At 31.4% G+C, this 26,227-nt stretch overlaps 1 protein-coding gene and 2 long non-coding RNA genes across 5 annotated transcripts in view; 2 read left to right on the top strand and 1 right to left on the bottom strand.

Moving 5' to 3' along the window:
* LOC141460118 (voltage-dependent calcium channel gamma-5 subunit-like) overlaps nucleotides 1–26,227 on the top strand; it is a 434,126-nt gene that overhangs the window by 327,843 nt on the left and 80,056 nt on the right. The window lies entirely within an intron of this gene.
* On the bottom strand, nucleotides 9,914–11,674 carry LOC141460123 (uncharacterized). The gene is made up of 3 exons (XR_012461744.1): nucleotides 11,377–11,674; nucleotides 10,769–10,889; nucleotides 9,914–10,050 (listed from the first exon to the last, which is right to left on the bottom strand). It is a non-coding gene; the product is annotated as an uncharacterized lncRNA (long non-coding RNA).
* LOC141460128 (uncharacterized) lies at nucleotides 11,841–18,532 on the top strand. The gene is made up of 4 exons (XR_012461748.1): nucleotides 11,841–12,291; nucleotides 14,170–14,363; nucleotides 17,273–17,528; nucleotides 17,612–18,532. It is a non-coding gene; the product is annotated as an uncharacterized lncRNA (long non-coding RNA).

Genomic DNA, 26,227 nt, shown 5'->3' with positions numbered 1-26,227 from the left:
AGCCTGTACCAGAGGGTGTTCTTTCTAAGATCTGCTTTCAACCTTGGCGTTAGCTCTTTGACATCCTCTTCATGGACTCACCTTGTTGGGCCTTGATGGTGTAGATTGTAATGGATTGAAAATAGGAACTTTCTCTAACTGTCTTTAAGTTTTGAGTAAAAATATCAGCGCTTCTATTGTACAGATCCTTCAATCAAGAATTAACAAATGGATTGCATAGTTCGTTGAAACAAATAAATAGTAATGTTTAAGTGATTTTCAGAATTGAATGTTGACATCTTGGTGACAAATCATTTACGCAAGCTCGTGCGAGTTGATTCATTCTACATTCAAAAATCAAGCCATATTGGATCATAAAGGCTTTTTGAATAACCTTGAGTAAGATGCTTCCCTTTGCACCATCAATAATATTGAAAGAATTTCCTTTGAAATAATTTTAAGTCAATATATCTTGCAACATTCTGTTAAATCACACTTTAAATTTGTAGCCAGTTGATGTAGAACTGCTGAAAAAAAAAAAAAATGGGAATTGCCTTTGCATATTTTCTAATAATTTACACAAAAATCTGAACTAGAATACAACGTATGTTTAATATTACTCAATAATTTATGTAAATGTAACTAAACAAGATGCGTTAAAGCTGAAGTTAGTTATATGGATTTACAGAGATAACATTTCTTGTTGTTTGCTCTAATTTCTCTAAAACTTTCTGCGTACATTTAATAACATTCAGATAAGAGTTGAAGGAAATTAATTTTGCGAATAACAAGGAAATTAAGAAACTTTTTAAACTGGCAAAACATTTATTGCATAAACTCTCCAATATGACTGGTTGTAATTGTTTTGACTTATTCTACTTTTATTGCCAAGCTTTAAGTACCACAAAGTTTACTTTTTCTTTTTTTTATTTGTTCATTTATATGGCTACTTTATAAAAGAATTTACTCATTATTCTTTCGTGACTTGTAATTTCATAGTTCTAGGGATGTTTATCTACAAAGTTTAATAACTTTTACGCATTTAATAGGAGAATTATGGAGAAAATAGTCGCCTTTTATACGATTCCTGGCTGAAATTTATAGCTATCCAGTATCTTGTAATGTTTCGCTTATTTAGTTCTAAAAGAGTTATATTTTATGATTTTCTCACAATTTACAACTTTAAAGAGACAATTTCTGGTCTACTTTCAGCAGTGATGTATTACAGAAAATAACTAAATAAAAAACAAATGGATCCTCTTTCTTTGTGAGGTCATCATCAACTGTCAGTCCTGTTCAGAACACCGTGTTTAATTTTTATTTTAATAATATTGTAAAGTTTTTCTTGTCCTTTTACTAAAAAAGAACTTAACTTATACAACTAGTGCCTGCCACTAGTTATTAAATAATATGTGGGTTTGATTAAATAATAAAACTCGCTAAATTTGTAAGTAATAACCTGATTTATTAACACATTACCTTTACTCACATTAACATTTACTAGCAACTAACGCTATTCATTACAGTCACCATTTACAACAGTCACAACAGTTTACTGTTACTTACTCACTACGTAACGCCACAAAACTGTTCCCCGACTGACCACTGGTCCGCACTGCACCGAATTGCACTAGTCTCTGCTACACAAACAAAGCTCTACTCACTAACTGACTAACCGCCTGACTAGCTACCACTTTGAAGCACTCCGCAACACTGACTCTCTCAAAACTAACTCATAAACTTGACTGATAACTCTAAACTCTAATAACTCTTTAAAACTGATTAACAACTCATTAAGAACTCCAGCTGTGTCTGCCTCCTTTTAACTGCGTGCCTCCCTCCAACTGGGACTGCCCTCCTCCAACTCTCTGAGCATAAGTTTCCACGCCCTCCTGACGTTCATTGGCTGGAGAAAACATACTGCCACCACCACAGCTGTGAGCCGCCTCCTCCCATTCTCTGTCTCTCTCCAACTCCGTCTGTCTCACTCTCACCTGTCAATCACTGGCTGGGAAACACATATGCCACCACCCCAACTGAGGCCTTTCTCTTAGCTGGCTTTTACACAGGTCACTAACTCCTTGAACAATCTAGCCCTTTCCTTTCTAGTTCAGGTAGAGACCGGCCCCTTTTGTCTACACAGTGGTGGCCTGTTACCGACTTTGGTCGCTCAACCCCTAGAACAATCTAGGCCTTTCTTCTCTGCCCAGGTCAACTTCGTTACAATATATACTTATTGATGTGATATACTTGATTGGTAGAAGATACAAGTTATTTAAAAAAAACGAAACAAAAAAGTCTAAATTCAATTTCTTTTTGTCTTTTGCAGGTATGTCAATAAGTAGCTGCCCTTAATCTAACAAAACAGTAAGTTACTTTAACATTGTAATACGTTTCTAAAATTATTTCTTTCATTTCAGACAATATTTCATTCATTTAACTTTTTAATATTTTAAGGAAGGAAAAAATATTTTTCACTGGTATTACAGTGTGACGTTCCATTAGTCAGAAACTTTTATGAATGTATGAGCACATTTATATTTAAAAAAAATAATAATAAATATTTACCTTTAGAATTGAAATGATGAGAGAACCGTATAACGTTTATAAAAATTAAATTTTTCTGAAAAATAAAAAAATTACCTTCATTTTTAACAGGAATAATGAGCCTTGAAAATTACAAATAAAAAATTCCATAATTCTCTGCCATACCGTGAGCTAACTTATGTTGCATTCTGCATGAGTGCGTGCTTGTTTGAATAAGTGCAGTGCTAATAAAATATAAGAAAACAGTTTTTTTTTTTGACCGAACCTTTTAAATTTGTTTGGAAGTTTTATAAACTTTGGGTGGACCAGAAACTCATTAATGTGACGGCAGAGGATCTAGTCAATGTAGGTGGTAAAGGATAGTTTTAGGTCTGTTATTTACTCTAAATAGTGCAAGGATTAGGGTTATGATGATCCCTTTGGGATTCAAACTAGGGCTTTCCGTAAAGAAAGAGAAGAGAATGGCTGATGATCCAACCTTTTACCTGAAAATAAGGGCCAGAGAGATTCGACTGGGATAAGGAAGTGATTAGTAAGGAATAGGCCTTTTACGTTCCAGAGAAGTGTTTACACTGGGCTGAACCTTGATCGAAAATTCACCCTAGGCTGTATGCCACATTAAAACGAATGACCTTTCCAAAACCTTTCTGCAAGGGTTGTTCATTCTTGATTGCAAACGTCTTCTATTTCTTTTCACTTCCATTAAATTATTAGTTTCTTTACTCCTTTCTGATAATGTTTGCCATCAACTTTTTGAAATTAACTTAGAATTATAATTGATAATGGGAAAACAGCATAATTTAAATCTATGTCAGCTTCTTCTGCCATAATTTTAACTAAAAATGATTATGTCTAGAAGTGTGGCAAAAAAGATAAGACCTTCTACGCTTTTGTTCTTCACTTTGGAGTTCTCCTCAAAGTTTGTGAAGATAAAAATTATTTTAATGTTGAATTATTTATTACAGAACTTTGTTTTCTTAAGATTGATCTTGGGAAACATTAGTGCAGACACACAAAATGGTTTGTGGACCACCATTAGGTTTTAATTTCTCCTAAAAAGTTAACTATTAAAAGGATATTTTACGCATTAAATACTGTAACAGTTATAAACAAGTGTTTATTAGATAAAAGAAATAAATTATCCATTTGTAGCATAACTCCATCGAACACTAGTATTATTCAAACTATATTTAAGTTTATATAAGCATATATAGGCATAGGATTTTGAAATGGAATTTGTGCTGTAGATGTCTACGTTCAGTCTACAATTTTCCCACTCCTATCATGGAATTAGGTCACATAGTATATGTAACAAGTGAGTTGTATGTATTATGGTGGGTTCCTGTATTTACGGCAACATTGTACTATATTCTGTACGTGTATGCGTGTACTTAGATATAATGTAATGACAATGAGTGGTATAAGCAAGTCACGTAACCGCACGTCTGGACTTCATCTCATACGTGATCATGGTCTTAAGATTATTGCCCTTATTCCAATATAATGCTTGCCAACATAACTGTTTCATTTAATTCTATATTTCTTCTCGGGTAGAATTTTTAGTTTTTCAATTTAATTTCCCAGCACTGACCAATATATTGAAACCACAGAATATTCTTTGCAATTTCAGTCGAAAATAGTCCTTACATATTAACACCCAAGGGCGGTTAGAGGAAGGGGCTTTAAGTAGAGAATTACGAATGAATAGCGTTTTATTATATAATGTTAATAATTTCTTAATGTTAAATATTAATGTAGTTAACTGAAAAAAAAAACTAGCAACTTTCATTTTATCGCCCAAAATCAGTGAACTGTACAAAACAGTTTTATGACTACAAACTTTGTATTATTAATAACAAAGCTTTTCAAATAGCCAATTTTCCATAAATTATGTTCAAAGCTAGTGGGTAATAGGAAATTTCCTATCTTTATGGTACCAATATGACATTTTCCTTACAATAGTTCCTGTTCTATTGTGTTATTGATAAATAGCCGAAGATTCTCCTATCATTCAATGTTCTTCAATATCTTTAGTTGAACATCCCCAAATTTCTTACTGTTTTTTTATGGAGAAATATCGGAAAATAATGGCGAACCTTAAATATCGTAAACCCAGCTTTTTTTCTTCACGAAATAAACTATATCTTCTTGGTTGTGAAGCATAACCTTATTTAAAGTAAAATTTACAATTAATCGCTCATTCAATGATTTAAAAGAAACTACTCAATGGAACAAGAAACTAACTGTGCTTCATAGACAATGAATGATTTGTTTCTTAGATTTGACTAATATTTTACAAATAATAGTTTCTAAAATAGATCATAATAGCTTAGAATTTATGTTTCTTTAAGCGACACGACTTGAAATTTTTTTCTCTTCCTCAGGTAAACCCAAAAAGTTAATCAACTAATATCACAATCAAAATTCTTTAGACTAAAAAACCTCATTGAAAACACTCATTTTTGTAGTTCAAAAAACAAATCTAATGAAATTAATAGTTTTCTTGTACTACTTTAGTGCTAGTCTAATTTATTAGCTGGATATTAGTATGAGATTGCGATTGATTTATTAGTAGGATTATTAGTTTAAGACTGTCGCTCTGCAGGTTCATTTATCTGACTTCTGTATACTATGTATTTGAAATAAAACGCTGTATTGTCGTTTTAACAGTAAAGATGTATCTCTTTGAAAGAAAAAGTATATTATAAATAATGTCTCAATTGATTGTTATGTACTAAATAATTCTGCATTTTAACTGGATTCAAGATCAAATGGTAACTTCAGTCTAAGAAAAAGTTTCATGTATCTATCTACTAAGTCAAAGTTAGGTAGCAATGGTCGTGAATTATTTATAGACCGCTGAGGATTCAACCAAAAAGTTTTACGTTTACTTAAGAGTAGATGGAAACCTACGCAAGATTGAAATCGACTTGATTTTGACTGATCGAATAGCTGTCTAGTAAACCACAATAATACATTATTTACTAAAATCTGTTCGTGTTTTTTTGAAATAATCACTAGTTATTTTTTCTCCAACTTTAGTTCATAAATGTGTAGTAGTAAACATTTTAATCTATGTAATATTGTACACAAAATTGATACTTTTCAGTATGATTAACAAAAATTCTAATGTAAAATATAAAAATTAATAAATAATCCAATTTTTTAAAGATCCATCTAAAACCATTAGATATTACATAATTTTATTTTAATATTTAAAATAAAATGTACGTTTTAATAAAATTCCGGCAGCAGGCTTGCTTCTAGAATTATAATAATCTTGGTGTAAAATAAAATTGAAAGGGAATACAAAAAAAAAAAAAATGAAAGTGAAAAGCTTCTCGAATTGAAACATGACTCGATTATTAGACTTTAGGCATTTTCCATCGGCGTGTAGAGACCCTAATAGTTTTTCTTCCCAACATTAATTTTTCTTTATCAAATATCTACAAACCATGAGTGATTTTTTTTTCTTCCAAAGTGTTTTCAAGTAGCGTCGATCTCCATAATAGATGGCAATAAAAATCTTAAATCTTAAAAAAAGTTAAAGCGTTCTCACTTTTTATCAGAATGTTTGGTTTATACAGGGGTGTACACGGAGGAGTGGTCAAAACTTCGGGAGGTGATTTAGCAGGTCAAATGCAACAATAAATGTTCTATTCACTTTGGCCTGATTCTCAATAGTGTCCAAGATATTTGCATTTTTAACTTTTCCGACAATATTCGCGTTTTCCACCATAAAAACGGCCATAACTTTTCTATCCTTTATCCTAAAACAAATCTGCTTATTCAATTTTTTGCTGCATTTGAGCTGCTGAATCACCTTCCGAAGTTTCGTCCTCTTCTCCGTGTATACCCTGTATAGTAATCTAAATAAACATAATTACATTTATTTATTTTTGAAATTTTTCAGTATTATAATGTTTCCTCGTTAGTTACTTTTATAATGTAGATTTTTTTTTTTAATAATTGTATTCCTTAGATCAAACTCCATCTGACGAAATATCAAAGCTACACAAAGCTTTACACTGTTGATTCCAGTCTCATAGGGATTTAGATACCGTAAACAGATTACTAGAAATTTAAAAAATAATTCTTAATTTTACCTTTTTTCAGAAAAGTTTATCTTACAAGCTCCGAAAAGCTAGATTTCAATTCTTTCAAGAGCGAGAAGTAGTTGTTGGCCAACTTTGCTATGCTATTCGCATTAAACACTTTGCTACACCTGCTTGCTATTAACCAACTCGACTAACTAGTGTTGAACTGAAACACATATAAACAAATGTTTAAAGAAAAACAGTTTTCTTAAATTGTAGTGAGAGAAAGTCGTGTGAGATTTTCATGAAAAATTTTGGGCTGAGAGTGAAAATTATACAATTCTAAGGCGAATAGGAAGAATAATTTATTTTATTTCACAATTTTGAGCATATGTTTTCAGTCATTGTATGGTGAAATAGATATATTTGAATGATCCGATAAACAAGGTGTACCTTAAAATAGGGTGTAAAGTGAAATGATATAGCTTGCGGAAATGGTCGGATTAAACTCTTGGCAAGAGCTAACAGAGGCAACGAGTGTAGGTTTGCCCTTTGTGTGTGAAGAATGGGTAGGGGAGGTTGCCCTAGCAGTTGTCTCTAGATCCTAACCAGCAGATGGTCCGATGGGGAAGTGTTGGCTGCGATCCCAAAACTCTTCAAACTGTCCTTCAGTCTCTCCCGCCCATCTGATGTGTGCAAGAAATTGCTGGAGATGGCTCATTCTGGTTCTAACCAGTCACTTGCTTCTTTTTTTTAAAAAAAAAACAGTCGTTTTTTAACGATTTTTTTTTTCGTTTCTTTCTTCCCTTCAACTGAACAACCGAGCAGCTGAAACCCAACTCGTTAGAACATTTTATTTAAATTATTTTCATGTATCAAAGTATCAACGCTGTAATGTGGCCATTTTTTTTTTTTTCCTTATTACACTTATTTCAAATGTTATACGAGCCAGTGAATATGAAACTTTGCCAAAATATAGCCTCATAAATAGCAGTAAACTTGAAAAAATGGCCAGACACTTGCTACTTTACATGCTGATTCGCAGTAAGTAATAAGTTCTAACTGTTCTAAGAAGTTTATTTTCAGTTTCAATGTTTACTTCACAATCTGTTATCATAGAAACGCAGAATGAATATCTAGTTTCTAGCGGGGCTGTGCAAAATAAAATTGGATGCCAGAAAAATAAAACAGTTCATTGATTAATAACTATAAGGATCTTATAACTTGAGGCAAATAATTTAAAATAATCTTCACGTACTTACACTTACATAATTGAAATAAATAAACCAAAAATCTCTGAAATTTGAAACTTTTTACTTCGTTTATTCACCTCCTTGTGATCTGAAGTACCAAAGTAGCGATGAAAACCCCTTTATCGAAATACCATTTCACACAATGAATATCTTTTGACATTTTCTTGAAAATGGTTTTAACTCTAATTAAATGGCTGTATTGCAGACATCTAGGACTACACCTTTAATTTAAACCTTTTAACCAGAAAATTTAGATAAAGATAAATTCGACATTTTTTGGTTACCTCTAAATTGTCATTTAAGAGGAATGTGTGTTCCTGGCAGTTGTGTATGTATTAACGGAGCTTAAATGAGTTTATGAGTACCCGCAGCAATCCCATCAAGTTTTGTGCATAACAGTATTTCCATTAAAAATAAACGTAGCGTTACTAGACCGTTATGTGTATGGCACAAACGGTGTGCTACGGATTTTTAAAATAATTGTTTTACCGCAAACACAATTTTCGATGTGATGTTACGGAAACAGCAGAATACAACTTGACATTATTTCTTATCCTTTATCGAGTTGATACCTGACAGTTGTTATATTCATTGATGGAAGGAATTTCAAAGCATGGCTACAATAAGGGTCGCCCTATTAAGGGTATTTAAATTATTATTTAAATATTCAGAACTTAATTAAACATTTTGAGAACAGTAAGGGCAAGTCAATGAGAGTTTTCATTTCAAATTTGTTCTTAAAGGGCGCAGAACTTAATATTTACTGTGTGCTCTAAAATAATCAGTTTAAAAGCAATCCTTTACTGTATGCAGCATACAAGAATTTTATTAAAACATATTTACTGTATTAGAGGAGAATAATACTCCATGAAAGTAAAAAACTAACAGCCTTATTGGCGTGTAAATATCTAAAAGAATTTGTGAAAGTGCTAAATATGTAAAAACAAAAAACTTCGTGGTGTGACCGATGAAACAAATTAAATTATTGAGCAATTCTGTAAAATTAAAAAATGATTTAACATTTAAAAAAGTACAGTTAAAACTAAAACTGTAAGCATTAAAAACCAATTTCCTTTGCTAGTAAACAAATAAACTACAAAAGAAAAACAAATATTAATTTAAAGGATAGGCAGATCGAAAACAATCTTGATGGACAGGATTGTGTTATTGATATTCCGCAGATGATAGTTGGCCTTGATGAATGAAAAGGTTCCCGCTGTAAATTGGAGGGTACCCTGTAAATTTAAAAGAAAACAACTAGTCTATTTTCCAGTTAGTTGGGTGCAGAGGCGCGCAAACAATTAACCAACCTGTCTCGTTTTCTCGAAGCTAACAGTTGTCAAAGAATTTGTTGTTTCAATTCAACTTTACTCAAGAATATTCCCACTTCTACTCGCCCAACTTGCTTACGCTTAACAGAACTTTAGAATAGAATTAAGAGCTAAAGCCTAGCATCCAAGTTAGTTTCCAGAGAATGTACATCTTTACTTGTAGCTTTCAGTGTGGAATCCGACCTCTACTACCTCTCTTCTAGTACAATAAATAGAAAGGAATAAGTTTTCCATTCCATCTTAGACTTCCAGACTAAAGCAGACGTATTTCCTGCACCCTCCGACCTTTGTTAGATCTGTTAGCATAGTTTAGTGGTCTGTATGCTCGCTATAATTTAGTGTTATTATTATCATTGTAGTGACATTTGAACATTTTATGTTTATTTCTCTTCGTAGTTGCGAGAGCAGAATTAAGCTGTCAAAAAGATCTAAGCCAACTTAAAAGTGGTTTTACTTAAGTTGAATTAACAATTCATTATTTGATAAGCAGTCTAGGTATAGTGGTGTTGTAGACAAGACCCGGATTCCTAAGGACAGTTTAGCCTTTATAATAAAAACGCTTTTTCTTGCCTTAAGCTCCTACTTTCTAAATGTTAGTGAAATGTGCTAGTACTTGCTAGCCTTAGATCCATTTTAATACTTATTCGTTCAAAAAATGTAAGTGAGTTTAAAATTTATTCTCTTATTTTCTACTTCTCAATAATGTAAAATTTTAATTATTATTATTGCAAAATTTTAATATAAAAATAAAACCACTAACAAATAAATAATCATATTTTAATAAAAATAAAAATTGTAAGTTTGGAATTTTTATTAATCTCCCAACAAAACAGCCTAACAATGCCTGTAGATTCTTTAAACCATTCTTCTCCTTGCTCTCATCCTGAGAAATGCCTGTACTCTCTGAAGAAATAGAAAACAGGAATGTCATTAAACGCAGCTCGCATAGATTCCATATCATATTTATGAAACAGCACATTTATTACACATATAGTTATGGTGTCATCTTATTTTTTTTATCTTAGGTGAATTTAAAATCACTTGATTAGTTGTTCATTTGCAGCAATAAGAAATACAATTTTAACACTTGAGGTAGTCGTTCATTATCCATACGAGTGAAGCGACAGCAATAGTAGGAGATTTATTATTTATAATAATACTGACGCTAATAGCCAGTTCCCAATGAACAAGTAATAATATGCTGGAAGACTATTGGCAACGCAACTAAAAAATGTTTTTCCATATTGTTTAAATGCCTTTCTTTGTTTATTCCGCTGTATTTTTTTCATCATTTTACCGGTCAATTGGCAGAGAAAACAAATTATAATGTATTTGTTCTTTTCAGATTACAATGTTTTTACTTATAAAAATCTTTAATATAAACTACACAATGTCCAAACATCTGATCGTTTGCTGAGTTAGTATTCCAAAATGTAAATTTACAAGCACGTAATTTGAATGAAAGTTAGTTAACAGTAAAAGAAATTTTATTTTCTTAAAATGCTGCTGTAATAACAGATGAATTGCTTATAAAATTTGATTATTACCACAAACAAATTTTTTCTCTGTATTTTAACTATAAACTGTTCTATAAGAAATTAGCTGTATTTAAATCAGTTACCTGGTATTGATGTTATTGGTTCTAATTCAGCCCTTTTAACATTAATATCAATTCATTCCTATACACCTTTTTTTTCAGGTACTTTCACAAGTAACTTTTTTCTTAAATATCTTATCTTGGGCTTCATTATAATTGGGCCATCACAAACAAGAAAATTTAATATTAAGTATTAGGCTAACAGTCTTATGCTAATTTTAATCGAATAATAATTATTTAGTCGTTTAGATTTAAGGTATGGGTAACTTCAGCCACTACTTTTTATTTAATAATACATTTCACAGTTGCTGTAAAACTATTCAATTTTTTATTTAAACAAGCTGCAGGATAAGTAATTATTTGCTTATTAGCTCATTGAAAATTAAAATAATGCAACAACAGAATGTTGTAAATTAAAATACTTTTTAGAATTTACTATAAAATTAAGTTTTTAGTTTCACAGGAAATAAATTTACATCTAGGTAGGAAAAATTACATCACTAAAAAAAATTATAAAATTCTCTCAAAGAAGATAGAAAATTAATTAAAAAAAGGAGTAAAAACTTTATGGACTTCTACTAAGTGAAGAACTCATTATCTTGTAAAAATTACATTACTAGCCTCTCTCGTACCTTCAACTTTATAAGAGTCTGTTATAGTCCCTCCTTACAATTATTACAAATTATGACTGAATTTATTCAAAACCAAACAGGTTCTACTGCATCACTAGCTTCTACACCAAGACTTGTGTCTGTATTTGGTCTGAACTGCATTCTGAACTTGTTACAAGCATGATGCACATTGTTTCATTTTTTTAAAAAATGTGCAGGACAGTTAGTTTTAAAGGAAGCCATATACAATTAAAATTTAATTAGAATCTGTATTTTACTTTATAAAAAAAAACAGAAGGTGACTCTCAAAAACAAAAAACAAATGATAAAATATCAGTAATAAATTTATTTACGTTTGAGATAATTTTCTTACAGCTGACATGTATGCAACTAAAATATTCGCAGTTATAAATAAAGATACATTTGGCAAAATGTCAAGCAAATCGTTACGATAACCATATTTTAATAATTATTCTAAGAAAAAATAAAATACAATATTTACCCACGATTTTTTTGTAAATTATTCATACATACAGAGCAGTAATTTTAAGGTTGACAATTTCAATAGGATGACTTCTCTATATATCTGTATCAGTTAGCCTGGTATACTGCAGCTGACAGACCATCGTAAGCTGTACATGTATGCTGTACACAGGTGGGCTATAATCTGGGGGGATTACTCAGGCAGGGTTATTGAAGCCAATGCATGCTCGTTGCTCCGTTAACCAGAGACCTCTATAACTGGATATCTCCCCGCTTTTCGCATCCTCTTCATATATTCGGCATTACTACATCCTCTCGCTACCTCGAACACATTCCACTAACAATCTCTTTCGTAGTAACGCTAGGAAATTGAGTCATTTTATGTCAAAAACCTATTTCGGTACGTGATAGACCCTGAAAAGAAGAAGAAGAAAAAAATGCTATATATTTAAGGTATGTATAGAATGTAAAGGAAATTCCGTTTTCATTTATAGAGAGCTGACTGTTGGGATATATATATATACTTATATATATGTATCCCTTTAGATCCGTTCTGTATTCTTTATGTCACATTACTCACTTAATTTGAGTTAAATAAGCAGAAATAATCTGAACATCGTACTAGAGTAATAGATTTTATTTTATCCTTTTAATTAGTTGCCAGTATGTGAGCCATATCTGAAGTCTTACTAGTTCTGATAAAAGAAAATTGAATTGATCAATAACATTATGAAATCTCACTGTCCCTTTACACATTTGGAATCTTAGACGGCCAGTGAAGTAGAAATTAACGCATGTCGATATTTTGAAAAGGAAGAGTACCTTGTTAGATGAGAGAAAATTTCTTCCTCTGATATTTTGTCAACTTCATTTAACATAAATTAAAAATTCATATTTTACAATATTTTATTGTGTCTTACAATTTATATCAATTGATTGATTTAAATACGCCTTTAAGTCTAACGAGGTGCACATTATCTAGGGTTATGAATTACTGTCAGAATTTGTTTGTTTTTTTTGTCTACATTGTGTTATGTTGCAACAGCTACATCATCAATTAACGGCTTCATTGTAAGATATTTATAATTCTAGAGTTAAAGTAAATATTATTATACAAAATTATTCTTAAAAAAATTATCTGACTTGTTTTAATTATGAATACACTGTTGCATATAATATCATTTTTCACATTACCGTTGATTCTCTCCCTTCGAGTGCCCATCTTAATTTCTATCCTCATCCATCAGCTAATAACTAGTTAAATTAAATGCAAAAGACAAATAGACATCTTGCAATTTAATATTAATTTTACACTTAAGGAGGAGAGGGCGAGCAGACCAGACGCCTCTGAAATAAGTACCAATACTTTGGAAGGACTTTGTCATTTCCAATTCTATAGTAAAACTAACGGTATTCAACAGTTACATTCAACTTAAAATATTACAATTGACGCTGCAGTTACATACTAAATTGCGTATACTATATTAGAAGTGTATGAGTAGGCTACAGTGTTTAGTAAGGGTGAATAGGCCTTAATGAAGAATACAAACAATGAAGGTTTATACATGCGTGGCACAAACATAAACGACCCAAAGTAACCCTCATTAATTGGATAAAATAATAAAGTTTACCTTATCTTCTTTATCTTATCTCTTTTATCTTTATGATCTCTGTAATCGCGCCATGATTTTGCTTTAATTCTCCCACCATAGGACGTTTTGCTATAACTAAAAAGAATAACCCAAACTAGTTTCAAGTTTTAAATACTCCACTTCTTTTGATTTTAGTGACATGTATTTTACTTACTACAATTATATAATGAAGAGTAAGTGTTGCTTTGTTTGAACATGTTTTGTAAGAGTTTTGGTGAAGAAAGTTTACTGGGCCCAGATCTGTTGGTCTCGTGGGAGTAAAACCTCCTACTTGACAATAATTACTGTTTACAACTCCAGAAACAAGAGTAGGAAGTTATTTTACCCTCTTTGAAATACTCTTCTCTTAACCAAAAATGTTCTTTACACTTATTTTACTCCTATTCAAACACTTCTTCATCTTAGTATAGAAGCGTTGACATACTTCTCCAAGATGTAGCTATTAAATTAGCTAGCTTTTATTTTCTGTAGTGCTTATAACTTTCTAGAAAGTTATAAACCCACTTCTCAAGTATCGTTAAGCATACTCGTTTATTACAGCTCTTTCTGGTTTGCTTTATCTGTTAAAATAAAAACAATCTTTATATTTCCATTTCATTAACATTTACTAATTTTTTAATTGATTTACTTTTTGTTTTAAACATTGGTTGTTGTTAACTATTCTTTCACTTATTTCTAGATTCTCAGTACACTGAATGACTTAATGAACACCAATGTCTTAAAAGAAGTGAAAAGAGCTAGTTGGTTCTAAGCGAGGCTCATGCTACTAATGGAAGTTAATCATGTTAACTCTCGAGCAGTGGTTACAGGTATGACACGGTATACTGGTGTACCATTTCTTGCCGAGAGATGTGCTGATGTTTCAGAGAATAGGTAATTTATTAAATTGTAATAAATATAAAGAAAATATATCCAACACCAAGATTAGGAGAAAGCAAAATTTGACAAGCGTTTTATTCTTTGTCACTTTTCTTCTGACATTGACCTCAAATACGGATATATACTATAAAAATTCTACACAAAAAAGTTCGCAGTAACATCCTTTTGCCTATTTTTGTAAGAAAAAGTAATCATTATTCCAGAAGAATTGAATATGAATGCGAAAAGTATACTTTTTAACGCAAAAGAAAATTATTAATGGGTGAAATGCTCATATAGAGAAAGAGCGGTTTATGTTAAATATATGCCTCATTTTGATTTGTGATTTTAGGGGAATGCTAATTTATTGTGTTGAAAAGGACCCTGGAGGTTCCTCCATTGTATGAACGGTTGAAGTCTAATTTGGGGTCTCCCAGTAGGATATAATGTTAACTGGAACACTCATGGAAATGCTTTGTTTCATATTTCAACACTTCCAAATTCCATCATTTTGAATCCTACAATATAAAGTTTAAAGCAAGCATAAAGATAGAAGCATTTTAGATTATTCCAAGATAATTGCCAAAATTTTTACTTGTACATAACTGACTCTAGTTTTAATAATCTTTTGTGAGAATTATACCTTTTATTTTTGGAATTGTGTTTCACTTTCATTTCTTTTCTTTTTTTTTTTGAAATGTGAATATGTAAATAAATTATAGTTTTAAATTGTAACTGCGCCAATTTGGTTGCTAAATGGAAATACATAATTAATGTGAGATTTACATTTCATAGAGGTCACTGTATGCAGCATAGAAATTACGCATTTATTACACTGCACTGATACATTGACATTGCGTATAAAACTCCTTTGAGGTTCAGTTAAAGCTTTAACTACAATTTAAATGTAAATACATTGCAGCAGAATTAGCTGGAAATTGTAATATATTGAGTTCTTTTCAAATATGTACGTCTTTTTTTTGGGAATTGTGGTTAGATTCACTGTACTGGATAATAGTTTTGATTTTATCCGCATATTTCTTGTATCCCTGATCTGACTTTCACGCATCATCAGTGGTAGATTTATCAGTTTAGTGTAGAAAAGTTCATTAAGTTATCGTCTCTTACTACTCTGGCTGCCAAAATCAAATAGTGGAGAGTAAAAGAAATTGGACACTAGATGGCGCCAACTTAACTCTTGTGCCCTATCGAAGAGATTTTATACAGAAGGTTAAGTACTCCCTTGAGGTTATTAAGTTGAGTAAGAATGATTTAAGGAACCTAGTGGGCATTACCGGGTATGCACCTGTGGCTAGCCACTTGTTCAACATCCTGGTGAGATTCGACTGATACAGACAGTATCAACTGTGTAAGAATGAACAGTCCACAGCATCTATGATTCTTTCCTCGGAGAAAACCCTCGCTCTGTATAATGCCGGAATGGAAGTTATTTAGCAAAGAGACTTAACTTATCTTTAACGGATTTTTTAAGGCACTGGGACGGGATTAATTAGTGTAAAGATTATGTGTGAAAGTTAAAGTTGAACTATAGGATAGGGGCTCTTATACGAACCGTGCGTTAGGGCTACCTCCTTGAAATTAAAAAATTAAGACACTCAACCGCTTGTTCAATCCTGCAGTGTACTGTAGCTAGTATGTACCAAATAATGTACAGCAGTAACGGGTTCACTGCTCACATTATGAACACCCATTTTTAGACAAATAAGAATAATTGCATGGAAAAACTCTACATTATTCATATATAATATTTAATCAATATAGTATTTATATAATCAATTAAAAACACTAACAAACGGTTAACAGATCGTAACATAATCATGTCACTAAAATACTCGCATTAATTAGGACACTTTAGAAGATTAAACTTAGAATAATAAATAGCAGAGTAACTAACTACATTTGAATGTAGTAGCATGGCGTTTGATGTAGATTTGAAAGCCAGCTCATTTCAAAGCTGGGAAGCGTTGAATGCACACAATAGAGGGAAACAATTTTGCAGAGAGTTGAAGATAATTTACAAAGTGCACAATTAATTATTTAATAGTAACAGTATCTAAGATAATTAATAATATCGCTTCAACAGTTAGTGTTTGGTCCTCATCTTCTCACAGCTATCACAGATCACTAGAGGGTAGCCTCTCCCTTCTCATATATCCAAAAAAAAAAAAGTCTTTAATGAACTCCATTCTGTAGAGAGATCTGAAATAAATAAATTATTCGCTTATAATTATAGTTCGTTAATAATTTAGTATAAACTTTCTCCTTTCTAAAGCTCTGAGTATAAAATAATAAGCTCATTCATTTTGGGTAATGATGTAAATAAAGCAAAGAATTCAGCTTATCCTATCATTTGCTTCATTAACTTTGAAAAATAGACTTTAAATCTTTAGAAATTTGTTTTATAAAAAGAAAATTATAGAATAAAGTGTATAAGATCAACAAAGTAATCATTTTATTTTGGGAAAAAGGTTAACTAGTCATACATACAGTTCCAATCAGCAGAAGGAAGAATAATATATTTAAATGGATTAATTCAAAATATTTAAACAATCGAAGTCTACCCAACCGATCTTATGGGATCTGAGTTTAGATAGAGCTAGATGAGCAGTTAATAATAATGCAATAGACATAATTAGATTTAGGAAATCTTGGAAAATCTGTTTTTAGAAATTGATTTATAGTGTCGACGCTGAGGGTGCGCCAGTTGACCCTCATGAACTGCTCTTAAACTGTTTGATAACTCAGTAAATGTAAAGTTTGCAAAGATAATTACTTAGTTTTCAGAAAATCATTGGAACCAGATTCCAGAGAATCTGGAAAAAAAAAATTAAAAAGTAACTTACATACCCACTATTTTCGACTCATAGAAGCTCTATGTAGACTTTCTCATAATTTCTCTTTAGGTTGTTTGCAGTTTACTCTGTCATTGGGAAAAGGATATATTAGAAGTGGAGATATTTACGTTTCTACAGGAAAAGAATGAGATTGATTTGAAATTATACAATAATTACACTCCAAAATAGGAACATAGATTCTTCAAGATTCACCTTTCTTACCATGCTTCTCAATACAGGCACAACTAAGTAAATACTCCAATTAAGACGACAATGTAAACTTTTGCAGTTATTCCAACCAATTCTTGATACATTTTTTTTGCAGGTAACCAGAAATATTTAGTTCTGAAAATGTTTATCTGTAGTTAACTCAAAAAATAACCTATTAAAAATTGTCTTTTTTTGCAGGTTTTAATTACAAAAGCTTTTTGATTTATTCTTCTAGAACAGTTCTAGTTAACACTCCAAAACATCATAAGATAGTGTTGTTGGATTGTTGCAACATTTGGGTAACTTCTAATCTGGGTAACTTATGGTCATTCCGTTCTATTATTGTTTCTTATAAGCACCTTGAGTTGTAACTAAATAAATAATTAAAGAATTATGATGTAAACTTAATTTATAAACTGAATATTTTATTATTTTGTAAGATAAAATATGTTTAGATGTCTAAAAATTCAATTTTATACCAGTGTACATAATAAGAAAATATTAAGCATAAAATGAAATGGAACACTTCTGACATGACACCTGACACTGAGGCAGGTTCACTAAAAGTGAAATTACTTTAATGGAAACAGGAAAAAAAGAAGAAGAAAAAGATAAATGATCTGAGATAAATGTAAGTGGCGGCTTATTTCATGTAAATAAAATTGTATATTTCATTTATTGCTTTTTATTTAATTATTAAATTTATTTTAACTGTTTTTTCTTGCCTTTTCGAGCTCGAAAAATGTCAATCCGGCCAAGAAAATAAACAAAAAATTAAAAATAAATAGAAGAAAGGTAAAACATGTTGCATGTTCAAACCTCCGTCCCCATTTTTACCTACTTAGTAGACGTTTAAGAGAGCCCCTTGCCCGGAGGATGCGCAACCTTCAATAAAGAGAAAATCTAGAATTAGTCGCAGAACTCATTTTCTGCTCTAGCGTTATCAGCTTAAAATTGAAAATAAAGAAATGAAATAGGAGGGTCATCATGGATAGCTCCAGGTCCATCATTTTGCTTGATCAAAAACTACGACAGAGAAATAAATGTTTTCCAATGTTGTCTCTATATTTTTTGAACTCAAAACCTGAGATTGGGATAATTATGCTTCTTGATTTACAGATCTACTGTCAATATTCCCAAAGAACATAAAACAGGCTATCAACTAGAAACTGCCTGTAATGGCTGGTTAGGCAAAGAGTTCGCTGAAATAGTCTGAAACATTGGGCTTTCAAGAAAGTTTTGTGAAAATATTAATCGAGAATGAAGTAGAAATATGGAATGTAGTTGCGTATAGATAGCTTGAAAAAGATGCAGACGACTTAACGTTTAGAGAACAACGATAAAGCGTTCCCGGAGGAAACAGAGTGATTGATACAACTTGATGAAGAAAACTAAAATAAAAATAATGCAAAGTAGAAGCAAAGTGAAATGATTAAACATAGAAATAAACTACTATTACTGTTCGAATGACAGTATTATTACTAAAGTTTTGCATTTATATTGAATTTGTTCTGCTGATAGCATTCTTAGTTATATATAACTATGTAGGAACAAGAATAAATTAATAATCTGATGAAAACTTTTGCAATGAATAATTTTGTCGACAAAAACAGGAAACAGTTTGCTGTAGGTCCATTTCAATGTATATGGACATATTTAAATTATTTCAAACAAATATGCTTTAAATTAATTCACTTCGTCCACTTTACTTTGTAATATTAATTCACCACGTTTTGTACAAACTATGTAATATGTATGTATTAGCCATATGTTATATTGTAGTAACTGCTTTTCCGTGACAATGTTCTTAAATTGTTTTTGCTTCAGAAACTTTTTAATGGGAATGTTTCTAATTAGTTTTACAGCTGCAGAATTTCGATTTTCAGCGTAGTAGTAATAATAATAATAATCAAATATGGAAATAGGTTTACCAATATTTTAATACTAACGCTTAATTCTCAGTTACAATTCATCATTCATGTAACATGATTTAATAATAAACATTGTGTTTATTGAAGTTCTATTATAACGCAATTAACACTTCAGTATTTTTTAAATCCATCAATTTAATTTAGAATAAGTCATAGTTTATTCCATATATATTTCTATTTTCAATTAGTCTAAGTAGAACATTAAACTTGCAGCCAGTTTTGTAGGATTTCTTGGCGCAGCGAACGAAGCAAGGCTTTGTACACAGCAATTTAGAGGAGACCATTACTCTAATGTTTTGTATTTCTATTTATAAGTCTAAGCACATAAATGTGATTGGCTTTTCTGACTATTGACTTAATGTGATTGTTAAAGTTCATTTTTTCGTCAAAGGGTGACCCAAAATCTTTCTTGGAATTCTCTCTATCTAAAGTTATACCATTTGATCAATAATTCTGATTAACTGTGCGCGCATTATTATTACAATTAGCATTTATTTACTAAGAAGAACGTTCTGTTGTATTGATTCCATCCAAAACTTCAGGTTGTGGAGTGAATTTTGAAGATAAACATCAGAAAGAAAACCTGAAGAGCGGAAACTGTTGACAGCAAAGATAGTAAAAAGAAGCTGAACAAAAGGCAAGATCATTGACAAAAATTTAATTAGGAATGGTCAAAGAAGTGGATCTTGTGGAACACCAGTGGTAACAAGATACTTGTGAAAGAAAGCAAAAAAAATTAACATATTGATATCTTAGATAGGATTGAAACCAATCTAGCATAAAGCCTTGTGTTTCAAGATTAGAGAAATTTTATTTTATTATTATTTTATTATATAATATGTACATATCAAATAGATCAAATGCTTTAAATAAATCCAATTATGTAACACCAACTTGCCTCCTACGTTCAGAAGATGTCATAACATAATTCTCCAACATCCCTACAAATTGGGGATTACAAATCGTCCGGCAAAGAATCCATGTTATTGCGAAATGATCAGCTTTTTCAAGATGACACGAATTGTATTTAGAACTATTGATTCAATGACTTTTCCAATTCAAAAACAATACTAATTGATTCTTATTACTGACGTCAGTTTGATCACTGCCTTTAAACACAGGTTAAACGTAACTAAATTTAAAGGCAGATGGAAAAGTACTGCTGTCAAAGGCAAAACATAAGTGATTTGTAAGCAAATCACCGCCGTCGAAAACCCCTAATTTGGTAGCTGGACGTAAAGCACGCCAGAAAAATACTTGTTTACTTTACTTTTATAAATGTAAGCATGAGAATATGACTCTTTTCGATATTTTCAACATGTACAACGAATTATAAGAACTAATCTTGAGTAAAAGAATATTTCATTGTTTGTCAAACAATTCACATACTAGTCGCTAACCTATTTTTGAAAAACAAATTTTCATTCTTCTCTCGTATAAAATACAACGGTATAGAGAGAGTAATACTTTGAAAGTTACAAACTAGAAAGCTAAAAATTAATGCAAAGAGGAGTAGAAAATCGTGCGAAATACAGAAAATGTAATGGTACAACTAATTTCGGAATGAATATTTCAATCCTTACCAAATCTCAAACATCCAGCAAGTTGGTACTTGAACAAAAAAGATCCCCAATCAATTTAAAGATCTGAATCTTGCATTAGAAGAAGAATTAAATTATTTATAAGGGGTAAATGACCTTTTTTCAGCCGGACAAGTTAAATGAAATTTGATTGTTGGTAGAGACAAAGTAAGACGTCAGTAATTTAAGTGACGTCCGGAAAATACCTCCTCAGAGATGTGAGACAGGTATAAACTGCTGTTGGTTTTCAGTGTGAGTAGGATGCTGCTGTGAGCCAGAAAATGCCGGGGAAGTAAAGCCCACAATGCAGGAAGTAAAAGGAAAGAACAGAGCTACTTCCGGCCTGGCTGTCGTGGCAAAAGTTTCAAAGTAAGATTTACAGAGATGGACTTGCCAGACTCCTTTTTACAGAGTCTCCCTCTTCATCTTTCTTCTTCCTGCTATCTCATCTTAACTCATTTACTCGGAGAACCAGCAGCGAGTAAAAGTCCCGCTGCTGTATTAAAGTTGGACAAAGATGGAGTGGAGATATGGTTAGTAAGAGAGCGGGTAACCTTCCCCAAACTCGTGAGTTACTCCCTGATTCAATTTGTTTGCTCTGTGCTGTATGGCGTCTCAGGTTTCAGCTATTTGTACTTCCTGTGCTTCTGTAGTTGTGCTATCTTTCACCCAAGGCCCCTACAAAGCCGGCCTCCATATTGATCTAAGATGGCGAAACCACAAGCTAAGAAGTTGATTCTAATTAAATTATTATATACTGATAGATTAGCACATTAACGAAATCCCTGGCTTGCGGTGTAAACTCAAGAAAGACTCACCATGAATATGCATATTACTTGATCTTCAAATCATTACAGTCTGATATCAGACTTGTTACTTCTGGGTCCTTACTAGCTCTTCTAAAAACCAACATTCGCAGCCATAACCCAGGATAGTATTCTCACTCAATGCCACGCTCTCGAAACCTTCATTATTGTACCAACTCTGACCCATAATTTTGCAAACCGTGCTCTACAAGATCGTAGTAACATTCTACAAGACTGGTTCAACAAGTAAAGAATAATATGTAAATGCCATTAAATTAAAAAAATATCATCTTCACCCTCTGACACGTTTCTCACACTTAATGATTTCTCCATGGGACTGTTATACCTATTGTCGACAAAGTAAAATGTCTAGGAGACTTAATCTAGACCAAAGGCACACTTTTGTAAGTCATATACAAAGTTAAAAAGACTGAAATTTAACAGAAGGTACTAAATACTAGACTCCTGACATACGCTGAAAAAATTCTCACTTGAATTACTCTGTATCACTATTAGAAAATCCCTTTGAGATATTTGTTTTGAAATCTTGATAAGTTCGAAAAAACGTTTTCTCAAAATTAGTGTGAAAGAAGGGAGGAAAATGTTTCTTAAGATAGTTCTGGCGGAGAGTGGGGCTTCATCTTCCCAAAAAATATCATTTAAATTAAATTACCTCCCTTAATACTTTTGTAATATTTTATTTACCTGCGCATCGATGCTGAGGTCGTTACTAATAACCATTGTGCTCATTATGTGCAATATAAATTAGAATTAAATATGAAAGGAATTCCCAAAATTGAAAAAAAACTTTTGAGTAGAAGTGCTTTTTTTAATTTATTTATTTATTTATTTGTGATTTTTCCGCACAAAGTAATCTCTCCCAAAAAACAAAACAAAAAAACGCAATTTTATTTTTTGGAATTAGAGAAAGTGTTTCACAACAGAAATATAAATTTTATTTTCTCCTACGCACAATTTGATTCTTTAGTTTTGAAATTATTAATATTAAGTTTGTTATATAATTATTTAGTATTACTTTCAAATAAGTTCTCTTATCGAAAGAATTAAAAAAAATAATTGAAATGATCAATAGTGATGGAGATAACGATTGCAAAGTCGATAAGCTTGGAAAAGAAACAATAATAATAATAATTAGTAATTTCTAAGTTAAATTTTCTCTGAAAAGTAAAAAAAAAAAATTAATACCCCCAATAGAATAAAGAAAAAAACAAATTTAATAATACTTTCATACTACACAAAACACAGCACTGTTGGCTAATTTTTTTTTATAAAAGGAATATTTTTCTTTCTCCTAGTCCATTCTTTCATTTCTAAATATTATAACCACAAAAATTTCAACTCTCTTTGTTGTTAATAAATTATTGTTGTTTTTTGGAGTCGCCAAACAAAGTACTACGTTATTGTAACTAAAGGCGGTAGAATTTACTGCCTTTCTTACATTTTTATCCTAATTATTTATATTGTAACAAATAATTTCACTTTATGATTGCATTCTCATATACATTTGAACATTTTATGACAACTTTTGAACTTAACAGGTTTTGTTATTGTTAATTTTTTGTCCGGAAAAGTCAAATTTTACTGCTATTACTTACTAGATTACTGATTAATGCCAAAGTTTATAAATTATCATTAAGATTCTTCTAATAACTCAAATCCTTTCTAATAAATTATTAGAGGAAATGCTAGAAGTTAGATGGGAAAGAATTATGGGTTAGCGTACTTGATTCCACGCGGAGATCGCGGGTTCGAATCCAGCAGCTGGCCCTTTAGATTTTCACTTTCTAGGGAGCTTCTTACAGCTCACTGTCTGGTGATGGACAGTGTTGTCTGAAACGAGAGGCCGGCAGTGCGCTGAAAAAAAAGGTCGGGCGCCAATAACCTCAGATGGTGACTTGCCTTAATTAAAAAAAAATAAAATCAAGTTGAAGTTAGATAAATGCTTGATAAAGATGCATTTTTAACTTTTATGTAAGGCTGTTCTTCGGAGCCTTTTCATTGCTCTATCGGCCTCTAGGCTGTGAGGCTCAATTGAGGTGACGAATGTTTGCATACCTATAGTTATGAATATAATCAGGAGGAGAGATTAGCGCAGTGGTTACTGCAATGGATTCTCCCGCAGAAATGTTTGGTCCAATTCAGCTGCCTGCTCTCCGATTTTCTCTTCCAATTCTGCCAAATTGTTCGTATATAAATAAGTGCTTCCCTATAAAGAAAATTTACTTTAACCTGATCAATTAATATTCAATTTGAATTTGAATTAATGAGTACCCGAGTTTACTGTATTTTTTAAGAGTTCCTAAACGTTCATCATACAGTTAATCTAAATTTAATTCAAACATGAATAAATTAATTTTTCTCTGGCTTAAATACTTAATTGAAATTATAAACTCAAGAGGACATTAATAATTTCTTATTAGTTAACTCAAAATAAGACTGCTTTATGTTATATAAACCTAAATAAACAAAAATTGCCTTTATACCAAGTTAAAATGAAAATAGAAGTTCGTGTTTTGAAAATATATATTTATAAATTGGTAAGTAGTACATTACTAAATAAAATGTTAGATTATTTCTAGAATTAGGCCCTTGATTGGGCTACGGCCTAATTAAGCTCACAACTTCTTCCATTCTTTGTTGTCCCTTGAACTTTTCATCCACATTGGACCAGATAATTTATAGTGGAGCAATAAAAAAATCACAAAATGTTTCTTATAATTGAGCAATAAGTCAAAGAAACAGAATTATTGTTGGGGCCTCAATTTTCTATTAACTTAAAGGAATTAAAAATTGAAGTAAAAATTTTGATTGAGACGTTAAGACTATTTCTATACGTAGTTAATAAGTAAAATAATTGGTTAACAAATATAGACTGTTTACTATGAATGCAGTTTTGGTGATTACAGTACTGTTCATATTCTCGCAGGGTGCTCCATATAAAAAGAGTTTAGGAGTCCTCAATCATGAAAAAACTTTCTTTTTAATTTAAATTTAATTGCAATAGTCTTGAGTTCGTTATTTTTTTATTTTTTTGTTCTAGTACTTAAATATTTTTAAGTTAGCTAATATGTTTTTGGGTTATTTTGGTTTTATATTTATATACAACTATTCTCTAAAAAGACGGTTTTAAAATCAATACTATTAATGCTTTTATCATTGATTTTTAGATTTAGCAATAGATTTTTGCAAAAAGTACATAATAAAAAGTGCTAATTACTATTAATTCAGTAATGTGTAAATGCTAAAAGTGTAATGGAGTGACAAATTATCTTTTTCCACCCAAACTAACAATTATTTTGTAACATTTTAGAATTAAATGATTTGATTGAGAAGTAAAATTTAATTTCAGATTGAATTAGATGTCATAATAAATGTATTTTATGTACAACAATGGTATTGTAAACCAGATAGATACACATGAACTGATATGTTGTAATACCACAAGATGGCACTACCCAACTTGTAATTACTAATGCACAGATTGCCAGTAAATTTACACGAAGCTTATATAGTTCAATACAGATGTTTGAATGCATAATACGACCATTACAAGCTATAGTTTGCCCATTGTGCGGAGTACAGTTTCAATGAGAAACTCGCGATAACTAGTGTACTATTATAGAGTGAACGGCAAGATAAACCATGTCAGTTTTCCCTTTGTGCAGGGGTGATTCGATGACGTTACCCAAGTAGAAGGATGAACCTCTGGTTATAAACAATGTATTCAACCAACTTATCCAGCTTTGAAATCTACGCATCAGCATAACCAAAACTTCTCCAATCTCAGCTATTAGTAAGCCAGTTTTGTCTATACTATTATAACATCGTCTAGACCTACCGCATACCAAGATCATCTTATTTCCTGAAATAAACCCATGAAAAGGGATATTGTTGGCGTAAACTTGTTCTCATTACAAGAGATAACGATAAACTAAGGTGCACAAGATAGAATGTTAAGGTTTGTTAGGACATGTTTCTAAGGAATATGTATAATTAGTGAGAGTTCGAAGTGTAGACACCATCATTGCACAAACTCGGTGTCACTTTACTAGACTGTACATTGTGCTGGCGTTTCCCCTTTCTAGAAAACATACTGTGCACCAAGACCTCTTTGTCCAACAATTATTATAGCCATCCATTTGTGCTGATTATATTGCTTCGTTAGCATCTCCCTCCACTAACCTTATTGTCTAATTAACCTAGTTTACTGAACTGAAGTAGTTTTATTGTAATAATATGAATGAGTAATAATGGAAAATATCAACTTTCCACATGCCTACACCAAGGCGATGCAATTATACATTTAAAAAAAAGAAATTGACAAAACTTTTCTGTGACCCTCTTCAACTAATTATTCTTCTGATCTAATTAGTATATTATGTTATATGATTGCGGTTAAACCATCATTCTATATTGCTGAGCTTAAGAGACGGAGATCTCTGACCTGTAGTTTGGCAGAAAATTGCAGTATAACAT

This window comes from Rhodnius prolixus, unplaced genomic scaffold (genome assembly GCF_049639745.1).
Source record: "Rhodnius prolixus isolate KJV_2025 unplaced genomic scaffold, Rpr scaffold_6, whole genome shotgun sequence".
NCBI lineage: Eukaryota > Metazoa > Arthropoda > Insecta > Hemiptera > Reduviidae > Rhodnius > Rhodnius prolixus.
Note: the sequence above shows the minus strand (reverse complement) of the source record. Positions and strands in the feature narration are given on the sequence as shown.